Source organism: Delphinapterus leucas, chromosome 16 (genome assembly GCF_059928025.1).
Source record: "Delphinapterus leucas isolate spDelLeu-1000000601 "Yukka" chromosome 16, BTC_Dleu_Yukka2, whole genome shotgun sequence".
Lineage (NCBI taxonomy): Eukaryota > Metazoa > Chordata > Mammalia > Artiodactyla > Monodontidae > Delphinapterus > Delphinapterus leucas.
In genome coordinates, this window is record NC_143144.1 from 76,806,234 (window position 1) to 76,826,892 (window position 20,659).

The 20,659-nt window shown below is 44.2% G+C and overlaps 1 long non-coding RNA gene across 2 annotated transcripts; it reads left to right on the plus strand.

Moving 5' to 3' along the window:
* Positions 1-1,853: 1,853 nt before the first annotated feature.
* Positions 1,854-13,730, plus strand: LOC149747337 (uncharacterized). 2 transcript variants are annotated; one of them, XR_016388186.1, is made up of 4 exons: positions 1,854-2,012; positions 8,449-8,604; positions 9,157-12,918; positions 13,041-13,730. It is a non-coding gene; the product is annotated as an uncharacterized LOC149747337 (long non-coding RNA). The 2 variants fall into 2 exon arrangements; XR_016388185.1 differs by lacking the exon at positions 1,854-2,012 and adding an exon at positions 2,019-3,626.
* Positions 13,731-20,659: the final 6,929 nt, after the last annotated feature.

Sequence of the window (20,659 nt, forward strand, 5' to 3'; positions counted from 1 at the left end):
ACGAACCTTTTCTCCTGGTACCCAGTGACATCGAAGTTTCCCATGCTGCTCAAACAAATCCACGTCTCATTACATCAGGCTGTCTAAACAGGCCGGGGCACTGATGGACTGCAGAACCTTTTCATCTCATCCTGGAGAACTGGGCATAGGATCCAGTAGGAGAAGGTACCCAAGAACCTTGTCCATCCAGCAGCCATGCCAGAAGCACCAACTAAATCTAAAAACCACAGATTCAATGAACTAATCCCTCTCCTAGAAGTGCCAAGAAGAAATAATCTTGTCACTACCCCCTTTGCCATGAGCCCTGGTCCAAAGCTCAATATGCTTTTGATTTTCCTAACGCCGTCAAGAAAAGAAATGTTATTTCAAGGCCACTCCCTGTTTTTCACATTCTTGACAGAGGTATGTTTTTCATACTCTCAACAACACTTACTGATGGAAGAGTATTTGTTTTTAATTTCTGTACAGTATTTTAGTTGGTCTCATCTATGTTTTCATAATTAATTGAACATACAGAGCCAGATTCATTGGAGAGGGCATTGTGGGTAATTATGTCTCAGGAATATTTTTCCTGCTGAAAATACGTAAGATTCATCTTCCGTTCTTTTCTGGTCACCTGAGAGCCTCAGCTGCAGAGAGATTAAATTCCATCTTGTGAAATCACACCAGAACTATTTAGTGACATTCCCCTCTGAACAAGGATGTAGGAGACTGTGCTTCGATACAAACTTTACTCCCCAGTCACACAAGTAGGATCACAGCTCAAAGCACACATTCTCAACCAGATGGGCTCTACACAGTGTTTTCCTCTGTATCATTTTCACTTTTCTCTGCTTTCCTTACACTTTCCTGTCACATAAAAATTGGATCATAGGCTGATTTATCACAGGGGCAACAGGGCACAACTTGTGTCAGTGTCTAAGATGGTTTCATGGGACTTTTGTCAACAACAGTCAAGGACAGAAGAAAGTTTCTTATTATGAAATTGTCTTGAGAGTGACAAGGAGTTTTACTGATGACAAAAATTTAAGTGTGAAAATTGCACCACCATGTCACTACAAACACCTATTCTCTTTAGAATTCTCAGAGTATTAAATGGATGTGGTGCTAACAAAACAGAACTGGAGATTTGATCCAAGGCACTATTTTCTCGGTGAAAATGCCACTTATTTGGAGAGTGGTTAGGACCAACTCTGAGTTCTAACATGTAGAAAAAAGATGCAAGAACAGGGGGAATCCAGGACTGAAGTCTGTATAATTCAGCTCAGAGCAAGAGCTGACCCATGGGCTTACTGACCCCTGACTTCTGGGCTAAGACTTCCAGAAGGTTCCCCAGACTTGTGGTCATGGTGGCAGCTTTTGTTTACCTTCAAGTAAACCCTATTGAGAAATAATGCTAATTTGTATGTAAAACCTTCAAGTCGAAATCATCTGTGGGTTCTTTGCTGCTTACAGAAATCTGAGCTAAAAGCAAGGCCTATACTCCCTGCAACTTGCATCTGATAACAAAAAACATAGCAACCGTATAAACAGACCCTTTTTATTGACTATAGGTTGCCACTTCTCCCTTATTGAAACACGAGTCATTGGGTCATAGAACTTATACCATAAGCAGAAACCAGATACCCTTAGAATCAGAAGTATCTCCAATGCTAATTGTATTAAAAATCATGAAGCATATCCCAGACCGGAGCATTCAAATCAAATTAGCCACCATCTTATTTTTTAAAAATAGAGGATTAGTGCCTTGTGTGTACTTTATCATCACAAGTTAATGAGGAAGGTATAGCATGACGGGGCCCCCTCACGTTACCGGAACTCAGATACCACAAAATGCCCTCCTCAGTTTTTTTTCCCTGCAAAAGCTGAGCAAGAATCTTAAAGTGCTACCACTTCATTCTCCGTGAAGGCGGCATAGCAGAAACTCCTCACTTTGCAGAGGAGAAAAGGGAAATCCAAAGAGGTGATGTCAAGCTGAAGACCTCACAGTGCTTTGGCAGCAGCGCCTACAGGTAAGACTCAGGTCTCATCACCTGCAATGCTGTGTGTGCTCTGGTTACATCCCCAAAGCTTCCACTTAGATGGAGGGAGATGCAGTGACCGTTCCAAGGAGGAGCAGAAACATCGTGCACCCCAGACGCTGGCTTGGAGAAACCAGAGCTCTGGGATCATCCTGGTCTCATGATGCAGTACGTTCCCCCTTAGTTCCTCCCCATCACCTGCTCATAAAGGAGAAAAGAGAACAGAAGCAAAGCAAACAAGCAGAGGACTCCAACTTCTGGTTAGAACGTAAGAGAATGGACCTTTGTTCCTGGGGTAACGACAAGAGAAACTTGGGCAAATAAACAGTGTGTTCTTCTATCAGGCTACTTAAGAGAGATGGGTTGCAAGAAAACCTTGATGAAATGAATTCCAGAGAAAAGCAAGCCTTTCAAGGGTGAGCAGGCTTCTTACCGGGGGAGGGAGCTGGATCCTGGTATGAGAAGGTGGAGGAGGCTCCTTCCAGAATTTGGGGAGACTGCAGCAGAGGAGGACTTAGTTGAGCCTGAGAGGACTGTATGGGCCAGCAGGATGGAGGAAATCTGGAAGAGCCCCAAACAAATCACTCAGTCAAGAATTCTCCCCACCTCTACTCCACCGGCTTCGACTATGGTTGAGAAGGTGGCAGTGGAAGAAGACCTGGAAAACAGGTCCCGACATGCTTGGGTTCTGAAGCCCAGACAGAGTTTAACCCAAAAGCAACCACAGGCCTCTGGAATCACAGCTTAACCCCTTCTTAGCCCAAATAGCCCAGAATGGTTGATCTAAGGAAAGAAATGAGGATCACCCAAAAGTGTAAATAAGTAGGAAAGACAACTTTTATCAATGTTTAATTTATTTAAAAGATGATTAACTGTTTAAAGCAAAAATAATAGCAACGTGTTATGGGGTTCATAAGATATGCAGAAGTTAAACATAGGACATCATAGCACAAAAGAAGGAAGAGGGTATGAACGTGAGTGTACCGGTGAAACCCTACACTCAGCGTGGTATAGGATTAATTCAGTGTAAAGGATATAAATTACAGTCTCAGAGCAATGAAAAAAGTTACACAAACAGGCTAATGCCTGCCCCCCCTCACGCACACCACTTTCTCTTAGAAAGGTGAAGGGATGTGCTGCACGGCACTCATCCTCCCAGCTCTGCAACAGTTGGCTGCTGTAGCTTCTCCCTGAGTTCCTCTCCACAATTGCCCTTGGGCCCGGAGAGCAGCCTCCCCCAAGGGTACACCCCTTGGCTGGAGGCAGCCTGCATCCTATTACTCATTGATGAAGGGGCACAGAGGTCCAGCCCTTGCCTAACCTGGGGAGAGTCCAGCTCTCGAGCTCCCGTCGGGATTGGCTGAGGCTTTTGTTGCAGCTGCATCACAATTTAACTTCTCCTTTAACTTCTCCTTTAACTTCTTCTAATTTAACAGCCCGCTCCTTCCTCCCCCATCCCTCACAGCTGTCGGTCCCGAGACCTCTCCCAGCAAAGCTCTGTGCACGGTCTCTGTGCTGCGGAGCCTGACCTGTGGAAGTTGGTCCTGGGAGTGCACTGGAGCCAGGTCACCTGCTGGCTGTTGCAGCGAGGACCTGTCGCCAGTGGTAAGTGAACTAGGACGTGATAGCTGTGAGGGAGATGCTCTGGCGGATACTGGACCTCAGGTGTATAAGAGTTTGGAGGAAATAGTCATTATAAGAACTATGGAATCAGATGCTTGTTGCGAGAAGTTACCAGTGCATCAGAGAAAGACGGTAAAGGCTAATGGTGATTAGACATCAATATAAGGCAAAATAAAAACCCAAGGGCCTCCTTGACAGCATATGAAGAGACCCTCCTCTTCTGCAACTGGGCAGAGACAGCTAAGAAGCAGGCCCTGAATTTAATGAGAAGAGTAGAAGAGCTCAAAGGAAAAGTGAAGTCTCAACTCTGGCAGGTCTGCTATGGCAAGGTCAGGGCCCTGGTTGGAAAGGAGTGGGATGGGGGCAACGAGGTTGATACATTAAACCATCTCAAATCCCAGATCCCCTGGAATTCTCTAGACCTGCTGCCTTTGCATGAAGATGATGACGAGATCTGCTTTGCAAGACAACGCATGACACCTCCCTCCCATGTTCCCCCTCCCCCCTGCAGATCTACCCCCGGCTCCCCTCCTGTCACCAGACCTCAAATAAACAACCTAACCTTACACCTAAAGCAATTAGAGAAAGAAGAATAAACAAAACCCGAGTTAGCAGAAGGAAAGAAATCATAAAGATCAGAGCAGAAATACATGAAATAGAGACAAAGAAAACAATAGCAAGGATCAATGAAACTAAAAGCTGGTTCTTTGAAAAGATAAACAAAATTGATAAACCTTTAGCCAGCCACATCAAGAAAAAAAAGGGAGAGGGCTCAAATCAATATAATTAGAAATGAAAAAGGAGAAGTTACAAAGGACACCACAGAAATACAAAGGATCATAAGATACTACTACAAGCAAGTATATGCCAATAAAATGGACAATCTAGAAGAAACGGACAAATTCTTAGAAAGGTACCATCTCCCAAGACTGAACGAGGAAGAAGTAGAAAATAGGAATGGACCAATCACAAGTACTGAAGGCTCCTGTCGCAGCGTAATCTGGCCAGAGAAGTGTGTTCCTATGAAGGGATGGAGGGGAGTATAGCCCGGAGGAGCTGTGCGACCCAGTCAACACATCCCTGCAGGAGCCAGGAGGGTATGTGTAGGATGGATGCTGAGCGTGCTGGGTGAGTGAGATGAAGTGCAAAGCTGGATGGGAAAGTTTATTGTTATGGAAACTCTCCTTTGATACAGCATTTAACATCCCGGCAAGGGCCCAGGAGACAAAGCTAATACCTTGTTAGTTTGGCTCCTGGAAGCTTAGACAATGGGACGCTAAATGAAGTAGATGTGCCAGTTCTGCCATAGCAGGTGGTGTAGGAAGGGATGAAAAGGCTCGGGAAAGTGGGCAAGCTTGAGTGGATGTACCACGCAAGGCCAGAGAACCCAATGGCTCTTGTGTTCTACAGGGAGACCTGGAAGGATGCTACATTTACCAAAGGAAAAAGAATGCATTGCGGAGAGGGCAAACAGCATGAAGAAGCCCAGTGGTGCCTCTGCCCTGGAAGTCAAGGCTGTTGGTGGAGATCCTGATACAGAACTGGGTTCCTTGCTAGCCACAGGGATGATAGAGGCCAGGAGGCAGAGCTCACTGTCAGATGCAAGGTTCATGTAATTATCACTGTGCTCAGCAAGGTGGGAGTGGCAGCCAGAGGGATCTAACCCACAAGGAGCTATGGAAATGGTTCAAATAAATGTGCATTCTGAGGGGAACAATAGATGGGCAGCCATCAAGGGTACTGCTCAACACAACCAAAATAAATCAAAATGAAGGATGAATAATCAGGAAGCCGAGGGCAGCCATCACAATAAAAAGTTACCATCCCTTACCCACTTTCTCACACCTGAAACAGATTGACTGGAGGAGGCTGGTCCCCCAGTCCTTTCCCCAAAGGGACCTGTGGCCATTTATGTGGCCACCTGTACTCTGAGGAAAGGGGCATGCTCAGATATTTTGAGGATTATTGGACACAGGTTGTTGCTGGCATTGATACCTGAGGACCTAAACATTATTGTGACCCACCCCCATTAGAGCGGGTGAATATAAGGTCCAACTAATGAATAAGGTCCTAGCTGAAGCCCAGTTCACAGTGGGTTCACTAGGTCTGAGATCCACCCAGTGGTTATTTCCCTAGTCTATGCATGTGTAATCGGAATGGATACCCTTGGTAATTAGCAAGTATCCCCATACCCACCACATACACACACATTGGTTCCTTGGCCTGTGAGGTTACAGTTATCATAGTAAGGAAGGCCAAGTGGAAGCCTCTAAAATCTCACCTCCCTCCCCTGGCCAAGACAGTAAATCCAAACCACTGTTTCATCTCAGGGGAAATTGTGGCGGCCCAGAAAAAGCTAAGGAATGCAGAGGTGGTGGTCCTACCCTATTCTCATGTAATTCACCAGTTTAGACCCTGCAGTCCCAGACAGATCCTGGAGGATTCATGTAAACTCAACCAAGTGGTAGCCCTGATTGCAGCTGTGATGCTAGGTGTGGTATTTTTACGAGAGCAGATTACATGGCCTCAAGCACATGGAATGGAGCCGTGGACCAGGAAAATGTGTTCCTTTCCATCCCTACCAGGAAGGAGAACCAGAAGCATTCTGTGTTCTAGAACGTTCTAGTGTTCACATTGAGATGAAGCACTGCGTATACCTACTGTGTTGACCCAGTGATATCTCAGCCCTCACCCTTGGTCATTATGTATTCTGAATGGATGGGCTATCTGGCCATTCACAGAACGCCACATTTGTCTCTTACATCCATGACATCATGTTGGTCAAACCAGATGTGCAAGAAGTGGATGTTGGAAGCTTTGCTGGGACGCACGTACTCTTGAAGGTAAGAGATAAATCCAGTAAAGGTTTAGGGATCTACCATATCAGATGTGACTATATGATGTCACAAGAAACACCGGAAGCGGCTGAGGACCGCCCACCCCAACATGCACACCTTTTTAAGGGAAAGATCCAGGAGACTGCTTGAATGGAAACCACAAGGCTTACATCGGAAGAGTTCCCAAGGGGAAGCATCTCCGAGATTCACAAGGAACTAAGAGATCTGCTGACCTGGCCCTGATCCTGGCTGTAGGAGGGACTTGGTTTGTAGAGTGGTTGGCACAGAAATCACAGGAGAAAGCAGCTGCCTCTTCTGAACATGTGCACAAGGAAAAGTCTGGTAAAGCCATCACAGCCTTTATATTTAGGATGGCAAGCCTCACCGGGTGGGGAAAGAAGTAGGATTAGATCTTATGGGCATGAGATAGTGGTTAAAAGCACAAGCTTTGAAAGCAAACAGAGTTGTGCTCAAATCCCAATTTTGCCACCCAATAACTGGGATTCTTGACAAGTTAACTTCTCTAAGTCTCAGTTTCTTCATCTGTAAAATGGAAACACTACTAGCTTCCTTACAGAGTTGTTTATATAGTTAAAGAAGAGACAGTAAATAGTAAACCCTTAGCACATTGATGGGCACTCCATATACAGTAGTCATTGTGACCATTATTACTGTGAAGACGGTTTGGAAGTGCCCGACAGTGAGTCCCAACAATGCAATCTCAAAAGGCCCAATGGGCACAGGAACTTGGGTGGTGATGGCCGAAGACACTGCTTTTGCACAGCTGTGATGCCCAGAGAAGCACTTTAGCAAACAACGAGAGACGGGAGCTTAATGGGAAACAAATATAAAAATGTCACACGGACCTCTGGGAAGTGTCATCTCAGGCCACAACAATTGTCAAAGACAGCAAAAAGTCTGATTTAGTTTTGTTTGGAGCAAAGAGCTCCAGGAAAGATGGGATCAAATTCTACAGAACTCTTCCAGTCCTTTGCTGCATCCATTTTACTTGCTCAGAATGATCTTGATAATGAAGAGGAAAGAATAAAATGGGAGACTCTTACTGCAAATGTCAGAGCAGGCTGAAAATACAAGCGGGCCTCAGGGGAATCTGGTTACCTCTGGGGATGATTGATTCAAGAATTTTTCAGTTATGCAGAACCCAGCAATCTAGCAACCTCTTGTACCTGCAATGTCTTAGAAAATTTAGAAGTGCGTTCACAAAAAGGCTCAAGGGTTAAAAGAGAAATACCAAAGTCGACTCACAGTCGCAGGAGGGAATGGAAGAGGGTCTTTCTCTGGCCCCTCAGTTTATGTTTCTACTCTACCCAAAGCTGATGATCTGTTTTCCTCATCCCCACAAGCCTGGGGACCTCACAGAGGCAGGCACAGTGTCTCCTCAAGAAAGCAAGGGAGGTAAGAGAAAATTAGCACAGAACAGACATCAGAGATCAAAGGACAGTAGTCTGGAGCCTTCAGTGAGAGGGCATCAGGCCTTTCTCTGACGCAGGCAGCCTGGGTTCCAGGACCCTTTCTAGGACTAGAGCCTTGAAATACTCACCATACAGCTGATAATTTTGCCTCACAAAGATAAATTTTACATTATTGCAATGGTTCATGAAAAGTTCCTATGAGAAATTTTTGTCCCAAAGCCATGCCAGCTGGTTGATTAATCTTGCAACAAAGATTAGAGAGGGACCCACCCAGTTCATGTGCCTCCAGTAGTTTTGGATTTATAACTGGAAGTGACCACCACTGTGGTAACCTGAATAATGGCCCCCAAAGACATCTAGGCTCTAATCCCTGGAGCCTGTGGTTATTACTTCTTATGGAAATTGGGGCTTTGCAGATGTGATTGAGTTAAGGATCTTGAGATGGGAAGGTTATCCTGGATTATCTGGTGGACCCTAAATGTAATCACAAGGGTCCTTTCAAGACACTTAATAATGGACATTTATAAATCTCAGAGAGAGATTCAACGACAGAAGAGGAAAAAGTGATGTGTCAACAGCAGCTGTGGGAGAGATGGAAGAAGGTCAGAGGATGTTGTGCTGCTGGCTTTGAAGATGGAGGAACGAGCCAAGAGCCCAGGGATGCAGGTGGTTGCTAGAGTCAGAAAATAGGTAAGGAAAAGACCATCCCCTGGAGCCTCCTATAGGGACCAAACCTGCCGACACCTGGCCTTTAGCCCAGTGACGCTAATACTGGACTTTTGACTCCAGAACTATAAGGCAACCTGTGTTGTGCCACACATGGTAGTAAGTAATTGTTTGTGATCATTTGTTACAGCATCAATAGGAAATTAATACCACTACCTACCGCTTCTTTTCTAAGAAAATTCATGGGCGGGGTGGAAACATCTTTCCTCTGGCTATGATCCAGATTCTGTGTCTACCTCCAGAAATGTTGGGAGGTGTCGGGGGAGTCTAGGGCTGGTCAGATACATGAAAAAATAATTCATGGCACATGAAGAAACTGACATTATACAAGAAGCAGGGGGCTAAAACCAGTGTGGCAACATGTAGAAGATGTATAAATCATTTGTTTAAATAATAGCATATTGTTTAGAGAAAAAAAGAGGCAACAGAAAAACTCTCTGACTAGCCTCCAGATTTCTTGGTAGCCCACATTTTCTACTTCCTCAGTTAATTTTTTTCCACCTTTTTCTCTAATAGGTTGATTGAGATGTAATTCACATACTATATAATTCACCTTTTAAAAGTGTACAGCGCTTCCCTGGTGGCGCAGTGGTTAAGAATCCGCCTGCCAACGCAGGGGACATGGGTTCGAGCCCTGGTCTGGGAAGATCCCACATGCCGTGGAGCAGCTAAGCTCATGAGCCACAGCTCCTGAGCCCTCATGCCACAGCTGCTGAAGCCCGCAAGCCTAGAGCCCGCGCTCTGCAACAAGAGAAGCCGCCGCAATGAGAAGCACGTGCACTGCAACGAAGCGTAGCCCCCACTCGCCACAACTAAAGAAAGCCAGCGCACAGCAACGAAGACCCAAAGCAGCCAAAAATAAATAAATAAATTTATTTAAAAAATAATTTTTTTTAAAAAAAGTGTAAAAATGCGGTAGTTTTTAGTACATTCACAACATTGTGCTACTGTCTTCACTATCTAATTCCAGAACATTTTTATCGCCTTAAAAAGAAAGCTTATATTCATTAGCAGTCACTCGCCATCCCTTTTTCCTCCAGCCCCCAGGCCTAGGCAACTACTAATATACTTTCTGTCTCTACAGATTTGCCTACTCTAGACATTTCATATAAATGGAATAATACAATACATAGCCTTTTACGTCTGGCTTCCTTCACTTAGCATGATTTTTCAAGGTTCATTCATATTTATCGGTATCAGCACTTCATTCCATTTTTATGGTTGAATAGTATTCCATGGTATGGATATCCCGTATTTTATTTATTCATTCATCAGTTAATGGACACTTGGATTGTTTCCCCTTTTTTATGAATAATATTTTCATTTCTGTTGAGTGTTTACCTAGGCATGGAATTGTGGAGTCACGTGGTAACTTTATATTTAATTATTTGAGGAACTCCCAAACTGTTTTCCAAAGCTGCCGTACCAGCTTTGGAAATTTTATATTCCTACCAACAGTGTATGAGGACTCCAATTCCTCTGTATCCTCATCAATACTTGTTATTGCCTGTTGCATTGATTTAGACATCCTAATGGGTATGAAGTGGTATAATCATTGTGCTTTTTTAAATTTTATTTTTATTTTTTTGTGGTACGCGGGCCTCTCACTGTTGTGGCCTCTCCCATTGCGGAGCACAGGCGCTGGACGCGCAGGCTCAGTGGCCATGGCCCACGGGCCCAGCCGCTCCACAGCATGTGGGATCTTCCCGGACCAGGGCGCGAACCCGTGTCCCCTGTCTCGGCAGGCGGCCTCTCAACCACCGCACCGTCAGGGAAGCCCTCATTGTGCTTTTGATTTGCATTTCTCTAATGACTAATGATGTTGAACATCGTTTTATGTGCTTATTAACCATTGTACATCTTCTTTGGAGAAATGTCAAGTCAGATCTTTTGCCCATTTTTAAATTGGGTTGTTTGTCTTTTTCTTCTTGAGTTTTATGAGTTCTTTACATGTTTTGGATATAAGTTTATTATCAGATATATAATTTTCAAATACTTTCTCTCCCATTCTGTGGGTTGCCTTTTCACTTTTTTAAAGGTGTCCTTGGAAGCACAAACATTTTTAATTCTGGTAAAGTCCAATTTGTCTATATTTTCATTTGTTGCTTGTGATTTAGGTGTCATATGTTAGAAACCATTGTTTGACCTAAGGTCATGAAGATTTACTCATGTTTCCTTTAAAGAGTTTTAGAATTTTAGCGTTTATATTTTAGTCTGTAATCAATTTTAAGTTAACTTTTATGTATTATGTGAGGTAGGGGTCCAACTTCATTTTTTTGCATATTGACATACAGTTGCTACAGCACCATTTGTTAAAAAGACTATTCTTTCCCCATTGAATAGTCTTGGCATCCTTCTTGAAAATAAATTGACCATAGATGTACTGGTTTATTTTTGGACGCTCAATTTTGTTTCATTGATTTATATGTCTATCCTCATAGACACTGTCTATAAGCATACCAGTGCCACACTGTCTTGATTATTGTAACTTTGTTTTAAGTTTTGAAGTCAGGAAGTTTGAGTCCTTCAACTTTCTTCTCCTTTTTTGAGATTGTTCTGGCTAAAATAAATTTTGGAATCAGCTTGTAAATTTCTAGAGGAAAAAAAAGAAGTTGAAATTTTGATAGGGATTATATTGAATCTGTAGATCACTTTTGGCAGTACTGCCATCTTAACAGTATCAAGTCTTCCAATTCATGAACATAGCATGTCTTTCTCTTTATTTAAATCTTCTTTAATTCGTTCAACAATGGTTTGTAGTTTTCAGTGTATAAGTCTTGCACTACTTTGGTTTCATTCATTTTAAAGTATTTTCTTCTTTTTGATACTATTGTAAATGGAATTGTTTTCTTAATTTCATTTTCATTGTTCATTGCTAGTGTATAGAAATACAATTAATTTTATATATTTACCTTGTATTCTGTAACTTTGGTGGACTTGTTTATTAGTTCTAACAGATTTTTTTTAGTGGATTCCTTGGCTTTTTCTATCATTTGCAGATCATGTCTACCTAGTTTTATGTCTTCCTTTCCGATCAGGCTGCTTTTTATTTTTTTCTTTTTTCTTGGCCAATTTCCCTGGATAGAACCTCCAGTGAAATGTTGAATAGAAGTGGCAAGAATAAACATCTTTGTCCTGTACTGATCTTAGGAGGAAAACATTTAGTCTTTCACCATTATGTTAGGGGGTGTGCGTTTAATAGATGCTCTTCATCAGGTTGAAGAAGTGCCCTCTTATCGTTGGTCTTTGAGTGTTTATCAGTTATTTTCTTTAAAGAAACAAAATTATGCCCAGCATAGAGTTGTGTGGACTTCTGGTTTTGTCAAAAATCCTAAACACTTCAGAAGGTATTATCACATCTGAGTTCACAGTGACAACTCCAAGACAAAAAGATAAACTATTCTGTTACATCTCATGTTTTAGGAGGCACAGCACTATATAAAACACTATGAAATACTTCCGTCCAAAGTGGTTTAAGTAAAGTGAAAAGTATTACTTCTCAAAAGGCTAATTTCTCTGCCTGCCCCATTCCCCAACTGAGCCCTGAGACCCCTCTCCCTGTTTACTTCCAGTTGTCAGTTAAAAGCAACATATTCATTCTATAAACTTTCTAAGGAAACACTTAAATCTCAAGCCTACACCTGGTTTTCTTCCGAACTTGAGTTCATCTTCCTTTCCCCATCTGTGTGTCTCCCTTCTGTATCTTCTCATTCCCATGTTTTTCATTTCCAGTGGAAGGCAACACCTGGTCCTTGGGGAAGAGCAGAAAAAGGAATGAAACAGAAGTTCTTCCTGGTGTTTCAGGGGGTTTGTTTGAAGCTGCAGTGATGAGCTCCCCCTACATTTCCCTCCTGGGGAGCAAAGGAGTCCCAATGGGGTGGCTGAGAGCCTGTTGGACTCCACAGAAGTAGGACTCTGTCCCCAGGCCTCTCTTGAGGGTATGCCCCAGAGAAGCACCTGAAGGGGCTCCCTCCTGGCTGGGTCTCGAGGCTCTGGGGCCTCCGCTCACGTCACCCCCTTTCTCAGTGTCCTCTGTGCTTAGAGTGTGGCTGCCTTGGCCATGGCCATGGCGGGTCCCCAATTCACTCCTCGGTCCACCAAGATATCAGGACAGAAACTCTGAGTCAACACTTCCCTGGGTTTCCTGTATCCTGATTCTCTGGATGATTAATCGTCTCCAGAAGCAGAACAATTCAGTAAATCTCAAGACCTCAGGCTTGGATTTGTCCAGGAGGCAACCAGCTTTTCGTCAGAAGGCTTGGGGAACCCCCGACTGAGGTAGGTGTGGCCCTTCTAAGTCACCCTCCCAGAACTCATGGAGCAAAACAGGCTCCCAGGAGTTGAGTGAGGAGTCTTTGCTCAACTTAATCTCTTTATTGTGGTTTTTTGCTCCCAAACAGGCTCCTGCAAGTAGGACAAGCAAAGCTCTCATTATGTCTAGAGTCTCTGTGGAAGCCATGCTCTGCAGGTTTCCTCTGAGCACTGATGCATCCTCTTCTGGTAACAGAACCCCAAACACTCTTTGAACAACAACTACTCCTGTCTCTCTGAGCATGTGACCCAATGGATCAATTAGCATAATTTCAATCTCTGGCGACAGTGACTGCTTCAGGGAGAAATTTGTCCTATGAGAGTAAATCCTGGGAAGCTAACAGGATGAGATGTGTTCTTTTCTCCTCAGCATCTAACCTGAAAGACTTTAGATCCTAGAGCTACTGACCGCCATCTTGATCCACCAAATATGGTACCAGAATAAAGTCCACAAGAAGGAGAACAGAGCTGAGGGATATTGTTTGACATCTTATGAGCTCCTGGATCAAGCCATGCCTAAACTCAATATATCTGCTGAGCTTTTTATTTGAATAAATGAATAAATATTAATAAATAAGTACATGAATAAATATTCTCTTTTTGCCTAAGGTAATTTGGGTTAGATTTTTCTATCATTTGCATCCAAAAGATTCCTAAAGGACACAACCACCATGCCTATACATGTGCATAAGGCCCAGGCCCTGCTCTCCTCATTCTCTCCCACCAGGCAGGTCTTCCTTCTCCATGATCTAAATCCTCCCCACCCTTTGGAGTATTGCTCAGATGTTACCTGGAGTGTCCCAGGACTTCTGTTCTCACGAATAATTTCCTTCTTGTGGCATAATAAGATATATATATCTTGTTCCTGACACGGAGCTCCTAAATCCCTTGTAATTTCCTGAGTGATAGGGGTGCTAGGAGCATCTTTTGTTCTAACATTTGGTCTCTGATCCTGGTTCCTGACACAGAGCTCTGAAATCCCTTGGACTTTCCTGGGTGATAAGAGCTTCTTTTGTTTTAATGAGGCAGATTTTACTGGGTTCCTGGATAACTTCAGGGTGGGGGCTGGTCACCAAAAGACCAAGCTATGTTTAGATACTTGGAGCTTTCAGACCTACCCTTCACCCTCCAGGGAGAGGGGAGGAGAGAGGCTAAAGGTAAAGTTAATAATTGATCATGCCTACGTGATGAAGCCTCCATAAGAATCCCTAAACTGTGGGGTTCCAACAGCTTCCAGGTTGGTGAACACATCCACAAGCTAGGAGGGTGGTGGACCCCATCTCCATGGGGACAGAAGTTCCTGTGCTTGGGACCTTCCAGATCTTGCCCTATGCACCTCTTCATCTAGCTGTTCTTCTGCATCTTTTATAATATACTGTGAAATGAGTGTTTCCCGGAGTTCTGAGAACCATTCCAGCAAATTATTGAACCTGAGGAGGGGGATCATGAGAACCATGGTTTAGAGCCAGTAAGAGACATGGGTGACAGCTTGGAACTTGAGATTGGCAACTGGAGTGGGGTCAGTCTTGTGGGACTGAATCATTAACCTGTGGGTTCTGCATGAACTCTGGGGAGTTAGCGTCAGAATTGAATTGTAGAACAGCCAGCTGCTGTCTGCCAAGTTGGGGGATTGGTTGGTATGGGGAAAATCCCTCTACATTTGTTGTCAGAAGTGTTGTGAGTAGATTAAACAGAGGTTTCTCTTTACTCCTCTGAATGGATGTGATTACAACCTATAACTTTGAATCTCTCCCATCCTTTAGAGTTTTCCTTTGAGACCTCTTAGAGATTTCCTTGGCCACAAACCTCATAAGCTTCTTAAGGGTAGGAAACAGGGCCTGTCTGTCTTGTATCTGCGTCCCTGCCCGCCACATACCTAGGAGGTCCGTAGAATTACTGCTGAGGAGCTGTGGGGTCTACAAGGTCAAAGACCATAAAAAATGGTACGTGTTGGTTACCACTGGGAAGGAACAGGGGATGGGGAAGGAGCAGGACTTCTGCATTTTACTTCCATATTATTATTTGAGTCTTTTATAATATGACTATTTTAACACATCTCTTTTGCAAAGAAAGCCCTCAGTGAGATTCGAGGAGGGGTGGTGGATTGGCTAGCATTTCCGTACAGATTTCTGAAGCCCCTTGAACCCACATCTCCTGTGGGAATCCTACACTTGCTGCTTCAAGCAGAGATCCAAGCACCAATCCAGGGCCTTGACCTTGTGTGGGAAGAACCTATCTATCACCAAGATAGAAGCATGGACAAACAGCTTCATAGAGCATTTTATCCCCTAGAAAATCCCCAGCCCTGGCATCCTGGGTGCTGCTCAGATTTCAAATACAGGCCCAAATAAAAGAAATAGAAGTAAATATTGTTCTCATAAGCCATAGGGTGCCTAGCAACCAAGAACAAAGCAGGGCTGGAGGAAGTAGTTTGGCTCTCACAGGCCCTCGTATGTGTAAACTGCAGTAAAAACCTTTTCTGTGTGAATAATGCATTTTTGAGGGTTAAATTACTGAAGATGTATGTGACACTAAGGCCGAGAACCACCAGAAAGGTGACATGCCCCGGGCCCCACCCTAGAGGAGAGATCAGGGGTCTCCTTGGCCTTTGTCCCACTACTGGCATTGGGGAAGGGGGAGGTCTTCCCTGTAGCTTTGGGACTGGGACACTGGGACCAGGGGTCTGAAATGACAGTGGTCCAACCCTAGACGTAATTCAAAAGGAAATGTTAAGTCACAGAATAAATGTAAGAGTTCTGGTGGTCTTCTCTCAAGACCATTACAATGCTTTGTTAGAAAAAAATGAATGTAAAGCACATAATGTTGTTCTTATTAATTTTTTTATGTGAAACTTTGAAAGACACTCAAAGTAGAGAGAAGATTATGATTTTTAAAGCTATCATCAAAGTTCAGTATTATTAAAATTTGGTCACATTGCCTCATTGATATTCTCTCTCTTTTTCTTTGCTAAACTATTTGAAAGCACATCCAAGGCATCACTTCATCTGCACATACTTTAGTATGCATCTCTAAAAATTACGGTCATATTCTTTTGTAACCACAAGGCCAGTATTATACCTGAATGAGTTAAATTTACTTTTTGGAGGGCTCCCTCCAATACTTAGGCCATAACCAAATTTTCCTGATTGTCTCAAAAGGGTATTTTCATATGGTCTGTGTTCTCACGTTTTTAATGTCCCCTCTTTGTCAGTGCCCTCGGTATGCGTTTAGATTGACTTTTGGAAATCTAGGATTATTGGGGACATACTGAAAGCAGGAAAGAGGGAAGAGAAAAGAAGAAGAAAAAAGCATTTACAAAAAGCACAGAAGTGGTATTTTTATAAGATCCAGGTGAAATCTGGCTGGCCATTAGCTTTGCCCATATGAGACACCCAGCTGGGTGGGATTAAGCTGCCTCCACCAATGAAGCAGACATTTTCCCTAGCGCCTTTTGAGCCTCGACAGCTTCTGAAGATGTAGGATGGGAGGTGGATAAAGGGTTGTTGTCATCGTCTGTCACCATGGCAACTCTAGCCAGGACTTGGCATTGCTAGAATTTTTCCAGTGGATTTTGAAGACTGCTAACCCTAGGTCAGAGTGAGCGGGAATGTGGATTTCCAGATATATAGCTGTTCCCTGGCACAGCTTCCCCAAAGAAGAAGGAAAGGAGATCTTCAGGGCCAAGATCAGGAACAAACATGAAGGAAAGAGAGAGGAGCCATTGAAAACTCCCTTACTCAGTAGGCCTCCCCTTGCCATGGAGGGTGGGGAATGCATGTGACTCCCAAGAACTAATTGGCCTAAGAAGAGTGAAAAACCTTCATGCTTTATGACCTGCAACCCCAACTCTAGAAATTCACTCTAAGAAAAAGCGAAAGTTAGCCCAAAGATTTATTTTGTTTGAGGACATCCCTTAGAGCATTATTTAGAGCAATAAAAATGGTGGGAAGGATTACCTTGAGGCTCAACAACACAGGATTGGTTTAATAAATGATAGCTCATCCCTATACAGGAATATGAAGCCTCCACTCAAAACATGTTGCGGAAAAATACTTTGTGAGATGGAAAAAGTTCCATAATACATTAAGTGGGAAAAAAAGGGGCTTATAAAGTCAGTCTGATGTCAATCTCATGATTAAAAAATTGAAAGGAAAAGAAAGGAAGGAAAGAAATGAGAAGTCTGCACATCAAAATGTTCTTAAAAATACAGTTTTTTCACCAGGTGGTTGAATTATTGCCTTTTCCCCCAAATTTCTTTCAATGAGCTTCCATCAACTTATAATTTTAAAAACTTTATAATAATAATAGTAAACATAACAGAGAGGTAGAGGAAAGGGAGAAACAAAGGCATGGGAGAGAGAGGAGGCGGAAAAGGCAACAGGTCTGAAAAGAAGAGAAGCAAAGGGAGGGGAAGGGGAGGGAATAAAGGAAAGTAACTCATCCAGGCTGGTGGGATTTGAGAGTCCTTTTACAAGCTTCACTTACGGTTAAAAACAACTCTTTTACAAGAGAAGAAAAGGAAACAAAGTAAAGATTTTGAAGGTCTAAGTAATTATCTCATAAGTGGTTGGCTTGTACAGATTGGCCAGACAACCTCAGGCCAAAATTTTCTTTGGAGAGAATGTGACTCTCTTTCTTCATACGACTAGCTGAATCACGAACCTTGACTTTTTAGGTTGTGAAGGATTATAAATAATTCATAATATTGTAATAAATTATATAAATGTAGCAATACATTTATATAATTTACCTGAGTGATCATTAGGTAACCATTCAATTCATTGAGAACCTGGCATGCAGTTTCACATCGGTTTATTAGCGAATAAGGGCCTGGCTAGGGGACCCTTGCTCATTAAAAAAGTGATGACAAAGTTGGGTAACATTCCTCCCGTGAAGTTTTCCACTACTGTCAGAAAGTACTCTCTGTGCTCGACTTGAAAAGCACAACGTTCAATACGTGATGACAGGTACTGGCTCGTGAGTGGGCGAAGCTTAAAGGAACACGTTTCTCGGGGAAAACTGGGGAAACGGACCAGTGTGGCTTGTCAGCAGGGGCAGGGGCGTCATCCCACCGGTTGTCCCAGGGTAGAGGATGCGACATGGCCAGGGTTGGGAAAGTGTCCATCATCCCTTCCCTTGCAGGCTCTGATGTCCATTCCAAAGCAAACTGACAGCACAGGGAATCCCACGGGCATTTGGTCCAACGCACTCCGCGTCATCCCATCACACCCTAAGCTACAGGACGCACTCAGTTAGTTCTCAAGTGTCTAGGGCTGTGTAGTCAGGTTCTGTTTTCAGAATCTCAGATGGTCTTCCTCTCTCTGATCTTGGGTCACATGAGCTGCCTACTTGCATTTCCCTGCATCACGGCTGGGGAGAAAGTTGAAACCACTGCCAGGAATGGGGCTTTCCGGTCACTGCCATGCTAAGTACCTATTACATGCCAGGTCATCCTAAGCATTCATCAAACAAGTATTTATTGAGCACCTACTCTGCACCAGAGCTTATTCCAGGCACTGAAGATATAGCAGTGAACAAAACAAAGTCTACTTCTAGGCTTTGATAACAATAGAAAGACGATAAACAAGGAAAAAATTAGTAAAATATATAATGGGCCAAATAGGCTAGGGCTAAGAAAAAAAAATTAGCAGACAGGAGCAGGCAGTGTGAAAGGTTGCTATTTGGAAAGGGTAGGCAGGGAAGGCCCCATTAAGATGACATCCGTGTAAGGAAGTAAAGGACATAAGGGAGTGAGCCAGGCAAGAATCTGGGGAAAGAAAATTCCAAGCAAGTGCAAAGGCCCTGGGCTCTATCATTCCTGGCATGATTTAGGCAGTGTTTCTCAACCTTTTCTTTTTAATGATCACACTCCTAAGGAGGCTTTTTAGGCATTTTTTTCCTAATTGCCCCCTCAGATGAAATTTTATTGTATATCTGTTTATGTAATGTGTGTATATGCATGCTTTATAAATAAAAAGAGTAAGTTTTTTTTTATCCTCAAGAACCAATTCTTGCACACTTGGGAGTGGGAATATCCCTGTAGAGAATGCATGACTCTGCAAGGAGGCCAGTGGGCTTGGAGCAGAGAGAGGGGAGAGATGTAGGGAGGAAGATCTGAGAGGTGATAGGAGGTCCGGCTCAGGCAGGGCCTTGGAGGTTATCATAAGGACCTTTCACTTCAAGGGAGGTTGGCAAGTTTTAGCTGAGGAATGACATGGTCTGACTTACATTTTCTTAGGATTTCTCTGGCCACTGGGAGCTAATATGGCAATATAGAAATGAGTGACGACAATCCTGGTCTTAAATAAGGTTCCTGGGAGCGGACAGAGGAATCCCTCTTCTCTCCACCTCCCTTCCTTCCTGTTCCTCCCCTTCCTTCCTCCCTTTCTTCCCTCATTCCTTCCATAAAGATTCGCTGAGAACCTGTTCTGGGCAGGTAGTCAAGATACATGTCAATGCCCTGTGCCAAGTGGGAATAAAAGTGGACCCGGTATATTATAGGGACGCAGAGTAAGGAAGCCCCACCCATGGGGGATGGGTGAGGGGGTGGGCAGGGGCGGGGCTCAGATGGCTTCTGAGTAGAGGAGTCATCTGAAGGCAGGTGCTGAAGGAGGGGTAGGGCTTGGCCGTAGAAGCACTTCAGGGATAGAAGGCAGCATGGGCTGAAGCCAGAGGTGAGGCCAGGGGTACAGAGGCAGGAAGTTCAGGCTGGTGTGCTTTGCGGGAGGGAGAACAGGGTGCGGGGTGAGGAGGTGGCAGAGGCTTGAATAGACACCAAGGGGGGTCAGATCTTGAGGGGCTGTAGAGATCCCATTCAAGATCTCAGACTGTACCCTGTAGCATGGGGAGCACAGAAGGGTTTCGAGCTGCACTGTCACATGGGCACATCAGAGCACCTGCTTTGGCGACCACATGTAGGCAGGGGGTTTGAGGGAGCGCGGGTGGAGGTGGGTGGAGGCCGGGACGCCTCTTTCAGGAGTTCAGGTGAGAGATGCAATGGGCCGGCGATAGGATGCCAAGGAGGAATTAGAGCGGTTCCTCTCTAATCGCTCTCATTATTCATCTCACTCTCAGGCAACAAGGTGGAGTTAGAAACCAGCCCAGCATCAAAGAAAAACCCAAATCTGTTCCAATATAGATGCAACTGGATGGAGCATCGACACAGAGCACTGCTGCCTGCCGCTCCTCTCTCTTCAAGTGTGGACCCCATTGGAAAATTCCTCCTGCACGTTTTGAATGACAATAAAGCCAGTGAGAGGGAGTCAAAGACAGAGGTCTCCGGGGACAGGGCAGCGGGGCCCTGGGGAAGGGCCCATTGGCACACCCACATGTCCCTGTAAGGATGGAGCATCGTACGTAGAACCATCACTTCCAGCACAAGGCAGTTCAGGAGCCCCAGCCCGAACACCGCCGGGTTCGTCGGCCTCTTCCTGGCAGCACCTCGGTCCCTCAACTCCCTGCTCTCCGCTCTCCTCCCTTCCATTAACTTTAACTACACTTGGGCAGATCCGCAAGAATAAATTAAGAACAGAACAGACAAGGACCTGCATCCAAAGCAAAGACTGACACTCTTGGGGCCGGAGCCCACGAGGAAAATTGCTTCTGCGCCTCATTTTTCATTTCCTAACAGCCCGTCGTCTCCGGTTTCTACATCCCAGGAGGAGCCAGTAGCAAGGATGTTCCGAGGTCCAAGTTGCAGTGTTGGAGG